A 12,258-nucleotide genomic window follows, 5' to 3' on the forward strand; every position below is an offset into this window, starting at 1 on the left:
AGGCCCAAAATGGTTTCAGGATTATGCCGCCTCAGTGTTCCGTGCTTGCACATTTAATTGCAACAGCTGTGTGTTTCAGAGGCGGGTTTTAGGCACCAGCACGTTTTTATTTACAAATTAAGCACTGCCAGGCACTGCTGCCCATCAGTTGACAAGGATTATGAGTTTTCCCCCCTTGGAAAACAACAAATGGACCTGGAATACTGTGTACAATCCTGTGTTTTTCCTCCTTCCATTTGCTTGGAGCAGATGGTAAATGTGAGAGCTTCTTTTCTTGACCAAGTACAATCTTGGGTGTACGGGGGCAGCTGTTCTTTATTGTCAGCTAGTGGAGGCTTTTTCCGCTCTACCCATGTTAATGTCAGCAGGTGGAGGCTTTTTCCGCTGTACCCATGCTGAAATAGGCAGTGACAGTGGATGGGTCCTGTTGCTCCACTGTGAAGTCTGAGGTTTATGTGTCTGGCCCTGGAGTTTCTTAGTCTGAAGTATATAGACCCAATAATTTCAGGCCCAGAGACACCAGGACAGTTGCCCAGAAAACAGTATTCTGCACTTTGGATGAATCTTCTTCATGCAACAGTTAATTAGGGCCAAAATGAGAACACGGAAACTGTGTTGTTTTCATCTACAATTTTGAGTTTGAGCAAAGGTTGTCTTGTGAAAAGCAGATTGTTTTCCCGTAAGGGAGCTTCACAAATACAGGCCAATTTATTAACAAATAAGGATGTGAGCATCCAGCTCTCATGTAGTACAAATATACAATTAGAGCCATATTTATGAAAGTGTTGCATTGCCCTTGCATCATGCAAGGTAACGCAAGGGCAGATTTACCAAGTCATGCAAGGCCACCTTAGTAAATCTGGAGTAACGGAAGGCAGCACTAGCCACTGCCTTGCGTAACTCTGCCTCAGGGAGGAATCAATGGGTGTGGCGTGGGTGTTCCCATGCATTCACCCATGGATTTTGGCGCATTCCCTAAATTTATCAAGAGTGGTAGACCTGAGAATGTGTCAAAATGCTACGCCTTTTCAGGGAGGCGTAACGAAGAGAAATATCTTTATTTCTCCTTGTTTTTTCCTCTTTCTACTTGTGCTCCATTCTGAAGCACATGTAGAAAGAGGAAAAAGCCCCAAAGGATTGTTTTTGTGCAGGACGGTGTCCCTTCCTGCAAAAAAAAGCCTGCTTGCAATGCAGGCACCCTTGCACCATGATGCAAGGGTGTCTATGTTGGTGCTAAGCAGCGGAAAGCGCACCAGCGCAAGGAGAGGACAGTAATGCACCATATAATGTTAAATATGGGTCATTTCTGCCCTCTCCCTTTCATACAGCACAGCAAGGTGTCTTGCTGCTTTGCCTTGCATTTAATGATGATAAATCTACCCCTTAGGTACTAATCTGACAAGTATGGACTATCAAGACTGTTTATTACCAGTTCAAACCCTGGTGGGAAATATGTAATTGACCTGCCAGCTTTCACAATCTTTAAACCCAGCTACATCATTTAGAAAGCCATCTTGACTGGCACCTTCACCTAAATAGCTGATAAGCTTAACATCATTAGTGACTACCTGGGCAGCATCGGGCTGGAGTGATGATGAAGAGAGCAAAAAAACATCACAGCAACAGACCTTCTCAATCTATGCACCCAAGATCTGGAGCAAGATCTCTGTATCCATAAGGGCTGCTCCAAGTTTCTCCAACTTAGGAAAGAGTACATCACAAAGCAGTAACAGTTCGCTTCTACTCTCAGAAATCATCCACCCCTCTAATCACTCACTATCTTTTACTTTGCCCCGATACATTGCTCTGCTGCCTTTTGGAATCTTAAAATTGGGTTTTTACACAGTTGGTCAGAGCAGGTGGAGGCTTCTGACAATGAAAGCATTTCACAGGTCATCTAGGAACATAGAAATAGGGTTTTTACCATGTTGGTCAGCCCCTGGTGGCTTCTGAGTATGAGGACCAAACCTATGCTTTTGGAAGGGCAGCAATTAGTCCTGATGCCCTGTTTTGGAACTTTGGAATGTGCCTACAATGGTAATAATGCTGATCTGTATAAAGGGCACAGTTGTAGTGTGGTCTGGAGCTAGAGGATCATATTCTGACTGCATCTGAAATAGACACTAAGGGCCATATTATGACTTTGGCGGAGGGGATTACTCTGTCACAAATGTGATGGATATTCCGCCCTCCATATTACAAGTTCCATTATATAGCCTATGGAACTTGTAATACGGTGGACTGGATATCCGTCACATTTATGACAGAGTAATCCCCTCTGCCAAGGTCGTAATCAGGTATTAAGGTATTTAGTATTTTTAGCATATGTGACAGAGTGGGTTAAATGTGGGAGACATAGACAGTAGCATGAAGGAGAGTGTGGGATACATTTAGGCATTAGGTTGAGGTCTCAGCGTTGGCAGATTTGCTGAAAAGCTGAAATCAGTGCTACCTACAAATTTCTTCAGGGAACCCAAAAGCAGATAGAAGGAAGTGGTATAAAAAAACAAAAGAACTTAGAAAAGGAAGGTTTATAAGGTGCAATGTCACGAGGGTTTCACTAAGTGACTATCAGACTATAGTCTGCCACTACACAAGAATGTATGTACCTAATACAGTCAAGCTACAATGCAAAAGAGCACTGCAGATGAATGAGGGTTTGACTGTGAATAGTAATGAGGAAAGAGCATGAAGTTTACAAACTTGGCCTCCATAAAAATTGATAACAAGGAGAAATGCTGTAGTAAAGTCCGTCCAGCTTATCACTGGTCACGGACAGACCAGGATTTTATGGTCATTTAGCGGGTTAAGAAAGTTACTGCACAGACCTATGTGTATATTTCAAGAATACATTTATAATTCTGTAAGATAGCTCAAGTGCCTAATGCCTGTGCACAAAGATCTCTGTGTAACCTGCTTGCACAAGTTTGAACATTATCTTGCAGTATTTTTGATGTCCCCCATTGCTCTATTTTTCCCCTTTTCCTATAGAAGTCTTTTGACTTCTTTCACAATCATGTGAAATTAAAATGTTTCAAAATCTCAGATTCTCACTGTCAAATAATAAGCATCATGTACTTTTGTTTTCTTTGATGGGCTACTAATACAGGAGGCAAGGTATGGCACTGCCCAGTAGTGATTCCTTTGGCTGCCCATACCATTTTGTGGCTAAGATGTAACTCTACAAATAGAATTACTAATTTTCTGAAGTGAGGCATTTGGGGCTGGGTAAACTAAAGGGGAAACGAGCCTCTACTCTCAAAGTCTCTGTAGGCATCTGCTAAGCAATAGGAAACATACTTGGAATGTGCCTCGGTGCAGTGACACATCATTATCACAATGCTCTGAGGCACAATCACAAAGACGTGCAATGATCAAACATCTCACTTGGCAGTGTTCTACAAATTTATGTACAAAGCCAGAAAATGAATAGTTAAAGGCCTGTTACCTCATAAAGCTCAGGATTTCCTGGCATACCACATGTTCCATTTGAAATCTATAACACATAATCCTCTATAACATATGGGCTTGTGGATTTATTACGGTGAGTTTAGGTGAACTTCTTTCAACACTGGATATTGCATCTTACAAATAAATTAAAATGAGATGAAACAGCAATAATTTAGGCTCCACTCTTCATATGTCATGATTTACATTTATATGCTCATATACACCCTTTATATTCAAAATGTGGTTTAACTTCATTTATGTGTGTTACATTTAAATAAATCAATAGAGTATATCCTTTGCAAACCCTAAAGTTATATACATATATGAGTGTATTAATTGACCGCTGTAACCATGTTATGCACATTCACATTTAACATTGATTATTGTTTTCACTTTATGTGTATTTCATATTGTAACCCTCATCAAGTTTCGACTCTGAGGTCTTGACTTGACATAAGGCCTTGATTGAAAATGCTGTCTTTAATTTGCCAGTGTGTTAACTTTCCTTCTGCAGGTCTGTTATTGTGCTTCTTGGTAGCAAGAGAAAGACTTATTGTTTGTTTTAGATGACTGATGGTGAGGCCTGTGAGGAGGAAGTTGGCAACAAACTCAGAAAAATAATGGTCAAAGGGACCCTTCTGTTTACTGCATACCAGGATGATGGGGTGTTCAAGGTTGACAGCTGCAGATCTGGATTTGAGGAGATGGGGATTTAAGGATTATGTTGACTCCCCTCACATTCAGCAGTGTGGTTGGTTCTTGGTGGTGAGAAGAGAGATATGGATATTTTTTATGCGACTGTTGCATTTAATTGTTTGTTCCATAGCTAGTTAGGAAGACTTTCCCTTGACTCTTACAAGAAACAGACCTCTCTTTGCCCGGCATTCTCTGAGTGTAAAACTTCATGTTGAACACTTCTTTTATTTTCCGGAACCTCTGCAGAAGTTCTATTCTATGCTGACACCTTCTATGCTCCCTGGATAGAAACCCCAGTTAACCAATTCTATTCTCAATCTATGTTTGAATAGAAAAATAAAGTTTCCTTATGAAACACAGTATTGCGACATTTTGCTAAAACATTTTTGTGGATGGGTATTCTGCATCTCATTTTATTACAAATTACCACACTGGCACATTTCCATCTCCAGACTATATTGATATATCTTGTGTATGTATTTTCCTTTGCATATATACTGGATTGATTAACATCCTAAAATGTATTTTATAATCATTGATGATTCTTAGTCCTTATTGTGTGGAGTCACATTTGCTTTACAATTTAGAAATGTATTTCTGATGTTTTCTCCCTTACAGCACTTCAAATCGACTAACAAAGGTCCATATGACCAATGGGGAAATATATTTGTTAATTTTATAAAAAGATTGAGGTGCAAATACCAGTGGGCCATCAGAGTTAAGAACTGGTTCCAGGGGGCTCCAGGTGGTCAAGCATTATTAGGCTTCACTTGTGTCATTCAAAGCTTTTTACCTAAAGTGTCCTGGGGTAATTTTCCTATTAGACCCTTAATTGAGCAAGTGCCCCGCTTTAGCACTTTACGCTTAGATAACAAGACTGAGTAGTACTAAGCTTACTTACAGAGGTGATATGGCTATATATTCAGAACTCACTAGAAGCAATATTAATACTAATACTCCAGGCTGTGCTTTCACCATAAAAGGAATACGTACTTCATTCCACACACAGCTAAAGACTTACATGAACATTTACATGAACATGGAGAAACATCGAGCAATGTGATACAAGTTTTACATAATAAACAGATCTCTCTGTATTGGCTTTGACAAGGTGTTTTCAAAACCAATAATACTCTGCCATTAGGCTTCCACAACATAGTGTCAAAATCAATAAACCATTGCCTATGGGATTTGACCTAAGTTCCGTAATCAATAAAACACTGCCCCTTGGCATTACTAACAGCTTTTCACAATAAATCACCCTCTGCATAATGGCTTTGATAGAAGGCTTTTCACAATCAATCACCCACTACCTATGCACTTTGTGTATAGGGTTTATGTGGTACAGCAGGCAAAAAAAAACAATCATTAATCTCTTTCCTAAAGTTCTTCTCACAAGCAGGCTAACAAAATATTTCTGCATTTGGGTGGTCGTTTGAATGTGGTTTGCAGGATTGGATGATTGACAACTTCACTGGAAAACCCTATGAACATTCCCAAGCCAGAGAGAATAACAAGCCATCTAAACCTTCTGATATACTCCAGGCATACTGGCACATTTTCCACCACACCAGCTGTATCTTGGGAGTCTAAAATTCCAAGTATCATTCCTGATTGTGTTAGCTAGCATGTTGAATGTAGATTTGCACATATTTTCATTTTACACCTAATCTGAATATAGGTATGCAAAACAATTGTAAATCCAAACCCAACCCTATATCCCTACCAAGGTTACTCACAAATATTCCTGTGAAACACAGTATTTTGTACCACATTTAGGAAGGGTGATATGCACATCTGTATTGTACATTTTGTGCACTGCTGAGGCACACTCTGCTCTTGTATTGCAACCTGCCTCTCCCTGATCCACAATCGGGACATAACCATGAGGAAGGCCAGTGCAGATGTGCATTGTAGAACATGGAATCCCTCCTTACATGATGCAGTATCAGGGGCATACCTTGAGCTTTTTCATACTCAGAATCCGTTCTCATAAATGATGAAAGGTTGGGGATAAATGGCATGTGTTTAACAATGCGCAATTTGCAATAGAGCAGTGACAATGGGTGTTCTCTTATTTGCATCAGTGAAGCCCCATGCAAATGAGAGAACGCTTTGCTTTTGTGCCTGTACCTTATTAAAGTAACCTGTGCAGAGGCTCAGAAGAAGTGGGAGGCGCACAAACTGCCACATAGAACTGGCGCTCAGTCAGTGCGACCCTGGATGGGCACGCCAAAGGAAGGGACACAGGGTCGGTGGGGCACCTGAGGCACTCCCCTGAAGTCATTGCTCCAACTCATTGCATCTACCAGCAGGGAGATGCCTTTTCCCCCATTCACAGAGAGGTTGTTCTGTTTCCCTGTCTTTCACGACTGCGCTCTCCTCAGTGCAGGCGTTAGCTGTCACTGTAGTGGAGGGTGTGCCTGAGGGCAAGCTGCGTGTGATGTATAATTTGGGCCCCAATAAAAACTTGCATTAGAATGTCGGAGCTCTCTGATCTGTTGGCATTGTATCAATTATGATTGTTATCAAACTTTGTTTTCTCTTAACCTTATAATACACTTATAGCCTATTGTTTCTCCCTGGGTTAAGGCAGCCTTGATAATGCCTTACCTGGCCTAAGGTAATCTTTTGACGGTCAGTCCTGATTTGCAGTGTGTTTCCCTTGATTTAAGACAGACTGAAGAGCGGCCTAAGATTTTCTTAAGCCATGGCAAATCCCTTTGTTTAACCAAGACTGGCTAAGGTTTAGCTTTTTTATTAAAAAATACAGTATCCCCATTTACGTCCTGAACTTTGCAAGATCCTTATCATCTTGTATATGTGGGGTAATACTAGAATTTCTCCAGAGTGCAAATTTCTTAACTTGTAAATATTAGAAAACCTGGTCCTGGAACTTACTTCTCCACATTTTCATTGAGTTGTTCTTCTTATGGAAAGTTTATTATTAATAAGGAGGCAGCCAAGAGAATGGTGACAGCTTTAATTTGTATGAAAGTGAAATATTAATCTCCGGTTCTAATTCTGAGGAGATTTTGACATACCCAGAGCAGCACCTCCACATTTACTTCTAATAGCTTTCACCCTGTAAATCTTGTCGATCGTCATTTTTGGACAGCACACAATCCTTGTATCTTTTCCAGGGGATACCCCAAATAATTTAAAACGTTTCCTGAAGTCTGCCACACAGTGTCTTTCATGCGGCTGTCTGGCCTGGTTCATATCACTAGCAAATGTGAGACTAAGGTAGATGCAAACTATCACTTAGTTAAGTTTCGTACATATAACTGAAAAAACACTATTTTAGGCCAACAGACCTTCTAACAATTTAACAATTGTCCATTTGAGAAAGATATATTTAGCATTGAACCTGTACAGATTGAAACAATTTAAATATAAGGCTTTGTATATTCTTTGTGACTGCTTCTAATCCATCAAGTTTGCGAAAACATAGGACCAGCGATATAAAGTCAAGAAGTGTTTTTCCCAGGATCTCAGAATGTGTTCAAGTGGGGAAGCTGAGATTAGAACTCAAATTTTATTGATCCAAAGTCAGCATTGTAGCTAATAAACCATATTTATTTCAAGCCAGGGCATAAAGACAAAGGAAGGGCATTAACAGATCATTGAATTAAGGTTGTTTTTTGCTTGATGACTTATTGAGGCTTTATTCACACATCATCTTGAGTAATTACCCGTGGTTTGCATACATTTATGATAGTCTACCACAAGTCTAAGGGCCACATTATGAGGCAAGTGGTCATGAGACTGCCAGCCCCAGGGTGGCGGTCAGACCACTGTACTCCAAGTGGTCTCACTGCCACAATATAATCCTGGCGGTTGGACCACTAGGGGCCGCGGCCATCGCCAGGAACATGGTTCCTGGCAGCATGGTGGCAGTCAGAGTCATGGTCAGCCATGATGGTACTCAGTTCAGCGCTGCCGTTCTTATCACAAGTCCAGTTTCCACCAGCCTCATCATGGCAGGAAGCCTGCCATGAAAAGGCTGGCGGAAAGCCAGTGCTGGGGGCCACAGGGGGCCCTGAAATGCCCATGACCATGACGTTGGCAGTGCAGGGACCCCCTGTTCAGCACCCTTGGAATGCAGACTGTCTGCTACATCACACAGTGTGTAATCCGAGGGTGCTGGGAGCAGCCTTGGTGCGACAACATTGGCCTTGGCTCCATGAGAAGCGAAGGCCAATACCACCACGCGGTTTCCACTGGGCTGACCGGCGGAAACCGCATAATCGGCCCAGGGGGGAGAAGACCAGCTCTGCAGCAGTCGCCAACTTCATAATGAGGTCCTAAGATTTCCAGAAGCATTATAGATATGTTTTACAACCTGGCAATGGAATAAACAGTATGCACTTACATTTATTATGTACATATATTTTAAAATAATGTGGTGCTGCATTTTATTTATTTTATTTGTAGTTGTGTATAGCTCCAACTAGTCAGGCCCGGGCATCAGAGCCCTTGTGGTGAGGTGAGGGGGCTTTCTTGAATTTAATCTGTGTAGATATTTGTATTTGTGCTTGTATTTATATTTGTAGAGCACATTAAACCCAAAGGTGTCAAAGCTCTGGCTAACTAAAGAAACACCTACAAGAATAGAAACAGGGCCTATTCATCAAAACATGAAAAGCCAGGTTTTCAAGTGTTTATGAAAAATGTGAAATGTGACATCTGAATGTTGCAAGAGGAAGCAGAGTCCATATGCAGATTAAAGAGTGACTGGGATAAAAAATGAGCTTTGGGGAACTCTGCTTGAAGACAAGAGAGACTCAAGTGAGAGCACACTAGTTTTACCTCTTGTGGGATTGTTCAGAAATTAATTGAATCAACAGAGTAGCACATATTTTCACATAAATTTCCAGGATTTTCAAAAGAGAGGCATGGTTGACCACAACTAATGCAGCAGAAAGTCAAATGAGTATAAGGAGGAAAGAGTTGCCTTTGACCAGCATACCAAGGGCATTGTCTACTATTTTTAGCATAGTAGTCCCTGTGTTGCAACTGGCTTGTAGTTGGATTAAAGAACATGCTTTTTATTGATAAAGAGATTTAGATGCTTTACAATATAACTCTGCAGTACTTTTGCTAGCAAAGGAAGCTAGTTTATGGTCATGGCCATAGTCATGAGTAGCAGAGAAACCTGAGTGTGGGAGACAATGACGTGCTCCAGGGAGGAATTGGTCACATCTGTTTTATAGTGACAGAGGTGATATCTCTGAGGTGGTATCTTCCAGCAGCTTGGTTAGGACCAAATTTAAGAAACAGGAAGAAGGTCTTATATATATATATATATATATCTGTTTGTTTTATCTCTTGAAGTAATGATCACACTTTAGAAACTTTTTGAAGTTAGGATGTTGTGGAAAAGTGTGGAGTGTTTGTCCTCTGATAGAGAGCTCATTTTTTCTCATTTTACCATGGAAGAAGGTTAAATATTTTTTCACAATTTGTTTTGAGTCATTGTTAGTGTGGGAGACTGAACTGTTTGTGTGTTTTTTTGCAATTTCTAAAGGTTTCTTTGGAGTTTGCTGCTTTGGCTTCAAATATGTTTCTTTTAAAGTCTTTACACTTGCACCTAAGGTTTCACTGGTTTAGAGTAGACAGGTGTTTTGGCATTCATTCTCAGTAAAAGGTTTTCTGGCTTTGTGTGATTCATTGGATAACCATTGTGAAGAATAGTTAATCTTCTGTCTCTTTTGTTTATGTAGGACTCCTTCCTTCATTTGCTACCTCACTCATGGTAGAATTCTGATAGGCTATCATGAGAATGTATCTGTATGTTTGTGAGGAACAGTAATTTTGAGGCAATTTTGTTTTCCATTTCTGAGCCGTGCATGCCACTGAAGTTCTTAACTCATAGCGTTTGCTTCTTTAATTGTCCTGTGACAGAGAATGTGGTACATCATAAGAAGAAAGGTATGAAGAAATGGTCAAACTAGACAACAAAGACTGGGGTTTTACTCTCTGGCTCGCCCGGTCTAAGGATTAGTAAGTCTGGAGCAGGCGCTTTTTGATTAATGGATGGGACCCAAAGTAGTTTTTTAGGAAGTGAGCTAGTTGAGATGCATCAGAGATGATCACATCATCCCTGTGTAGACTCATATCACCTAAAAAATGTTTTGGTGCAGAATTTGTTTGATCGTCTAGAAATCCAAATAGATTTTTAGTGAGTAACGCATTGCTTTCACTTGAAGGGTGGTAGATGATGTAAAAGATGGTAGGTCTGCTTGAACCAATTCTTATATCAATGGACAGGCATTGGTAGGCACACAAATGGTCCATTGTCAAAGGTGTGCTTTGGCTGGATCCTCTGTGGATCAGTGCAGCATTTTCACCTGCCTTTCTAATACAGTCCTGGTGTACTATAAAGTATCTTTCTTGTTGGACTTGGCCCTTTCTGCAGCGTCATCTCCAGATTTTTTGCCTTTCCTCTTCCATTTGTGCTCAATTTATTTTTGTTATCCTTAGGACTCTGTGCACTTTACCACTGCCAAACAGTACTAATGTGCCTGCACTCTCTGATTAAAACATAGTATAGTTGGCTTATACCCAATTGGCGGATTGAATTAACTTATACACCCCAAGTAAAGTGGTACTACATGTGCCTAGGGCCTGTGTATTAAATTGTACCAGTGAGCCGGCAGCATTGATTGAGTCACCCACTTAAGAAGCCCTCAACATGTCTGAGGCCTGCCATTGCAGAGCCTATGTGAGCAATTTTCAACTGCCATTTCAACAAAGCAAAATAAACCTTTTGTCATGCCCAAACTTTCCCTTTGAATACATATGTCACCCATAAGTTGGCCCTGGACAGCCCTGAGAGCAGGGTGCAATATATGTAAAAAAAAGAACAACATGTCCCTTTAAATTTTACAAGTTCTGGTAGTAAAAACTCTTAATTTGATTTTCACTACTGCAAGGTCTATCTCTCCCTTGGGATATCACTGGAGTTGACTTATTACATTTTATAAGTGTAATTTTCAAATAGGAAGAGATAATCAATTCATGTTTGATGTCTCTGGAATCTTAATTTAAAATTCAAGCTGATGATGAAGTCAATTTTTATATTGCAATTCTGAAAGTCCACTTTTAGAAATTTGAACTTTTCTTGGCTGGGGCCCTTTGATGCCTGCAGCCTGTATTGGATCACATGGCAACGCGTGTAGTTGGCAGTTGGGCTTTGTGTCTTCCTCCTAGACAGCCATACACAGTGGGAAATTAGGTGTGATTGGATGGGCCATCGCTGTCACTTACACTTAAAAATTCTGTGTCCTGCCTCCACACAAAAGCCTGCATAACCGCTGTAGTCTGGAGCCAGGCCAGAAAGGCAGGGCATCTGTGCATTTAAAAGGCATACCTCTGGAAGCTTCCACCCCTTCAAGGGCATAAGTTATTAAAGAAGTGCCTCAGACACCAACTCTTCAGTACACTTCTGAACCTGTGGATACTCTGCCAAGAAAAAGGACTGCTGTGCTGCTACAAGGACTGCCCTGCTGTGCTGACCTGCAGCCTAATGCCCTCTTACCTGGGAAGAAAAGCTGTACCTGCAACCCTCTCATACCCAGGACCCCTGAGTGACTCCAAGGGCTAGTCTGCTGGCCTCATGATCTGAGCCTCAAAAACATAAAAGGCTCCCCAACAGCTCCTGGACCTGACTTCAGTGGGTTCCTGACCCCAAAGTGGTGCATCTCAGGTTCTGGGCCCTTGATGTGTCTCACAGGCTTGTTAAGTCAGGTTTTTGGGCTCATCTTGACTGCGAACAGGCCGTTCATTCTGAGACTGTGCCGCTCTTACCAAAATACAGTGCGAACCACCGCCAGTCCATCTATTCACACAGCAAGCATTGATCACCTGTAGAGGACCGCCAACAAAAAGCACCAACCTACTTGTCCATGATGCCTAGCCTGCTCTTGTGTCACACCTACCACCGCAGGTGACTCTCTTCCTGCTCCCTGCAACCTTCTGCAACATGAACGAACTCTTGGCACAAAACTTGAGTAATTAAACCTTAAACTGGACTAATCTGGCACTGTATCCTACCCTTGCTCCAACGTGGTTGGGTTGAAGGTATGACTTTGACCCCATCTACAGCAA

The 12,258-nt window shown here is 41.3% G+C and overlaps 1 protein-coding gene across 4 annotated transcripts in view; it reads right to left on the reverse strand.

Annotated features, from left to right (window-relative positions):
- The window catches only part of GRM5 (glutamate metabotropic receptor 5), a 1,150,672-nt gene that overhangs the window by 345,968 nt on the left and 792,446 nt on the right, over positions 1-12,258 (reverse strand). The window lies entirely within an intron of this gene.

Source organism: Pleurodeles waltl, chromosome 8, assembly GCF_031143425.1.
Source record: "Pleurodeles waltl isolate 20211129_DDA chromosome 8, aPleWal1.hap1.20221129, whole genome shotgun sequence".
In the NCBI taxonomy this organism is placed as follows: Eukaryota; Metazoa; Chordata; class Amphibia; order Caudata; family Salamandridae; genus Pleurodeles; species Pleurodeles waltl.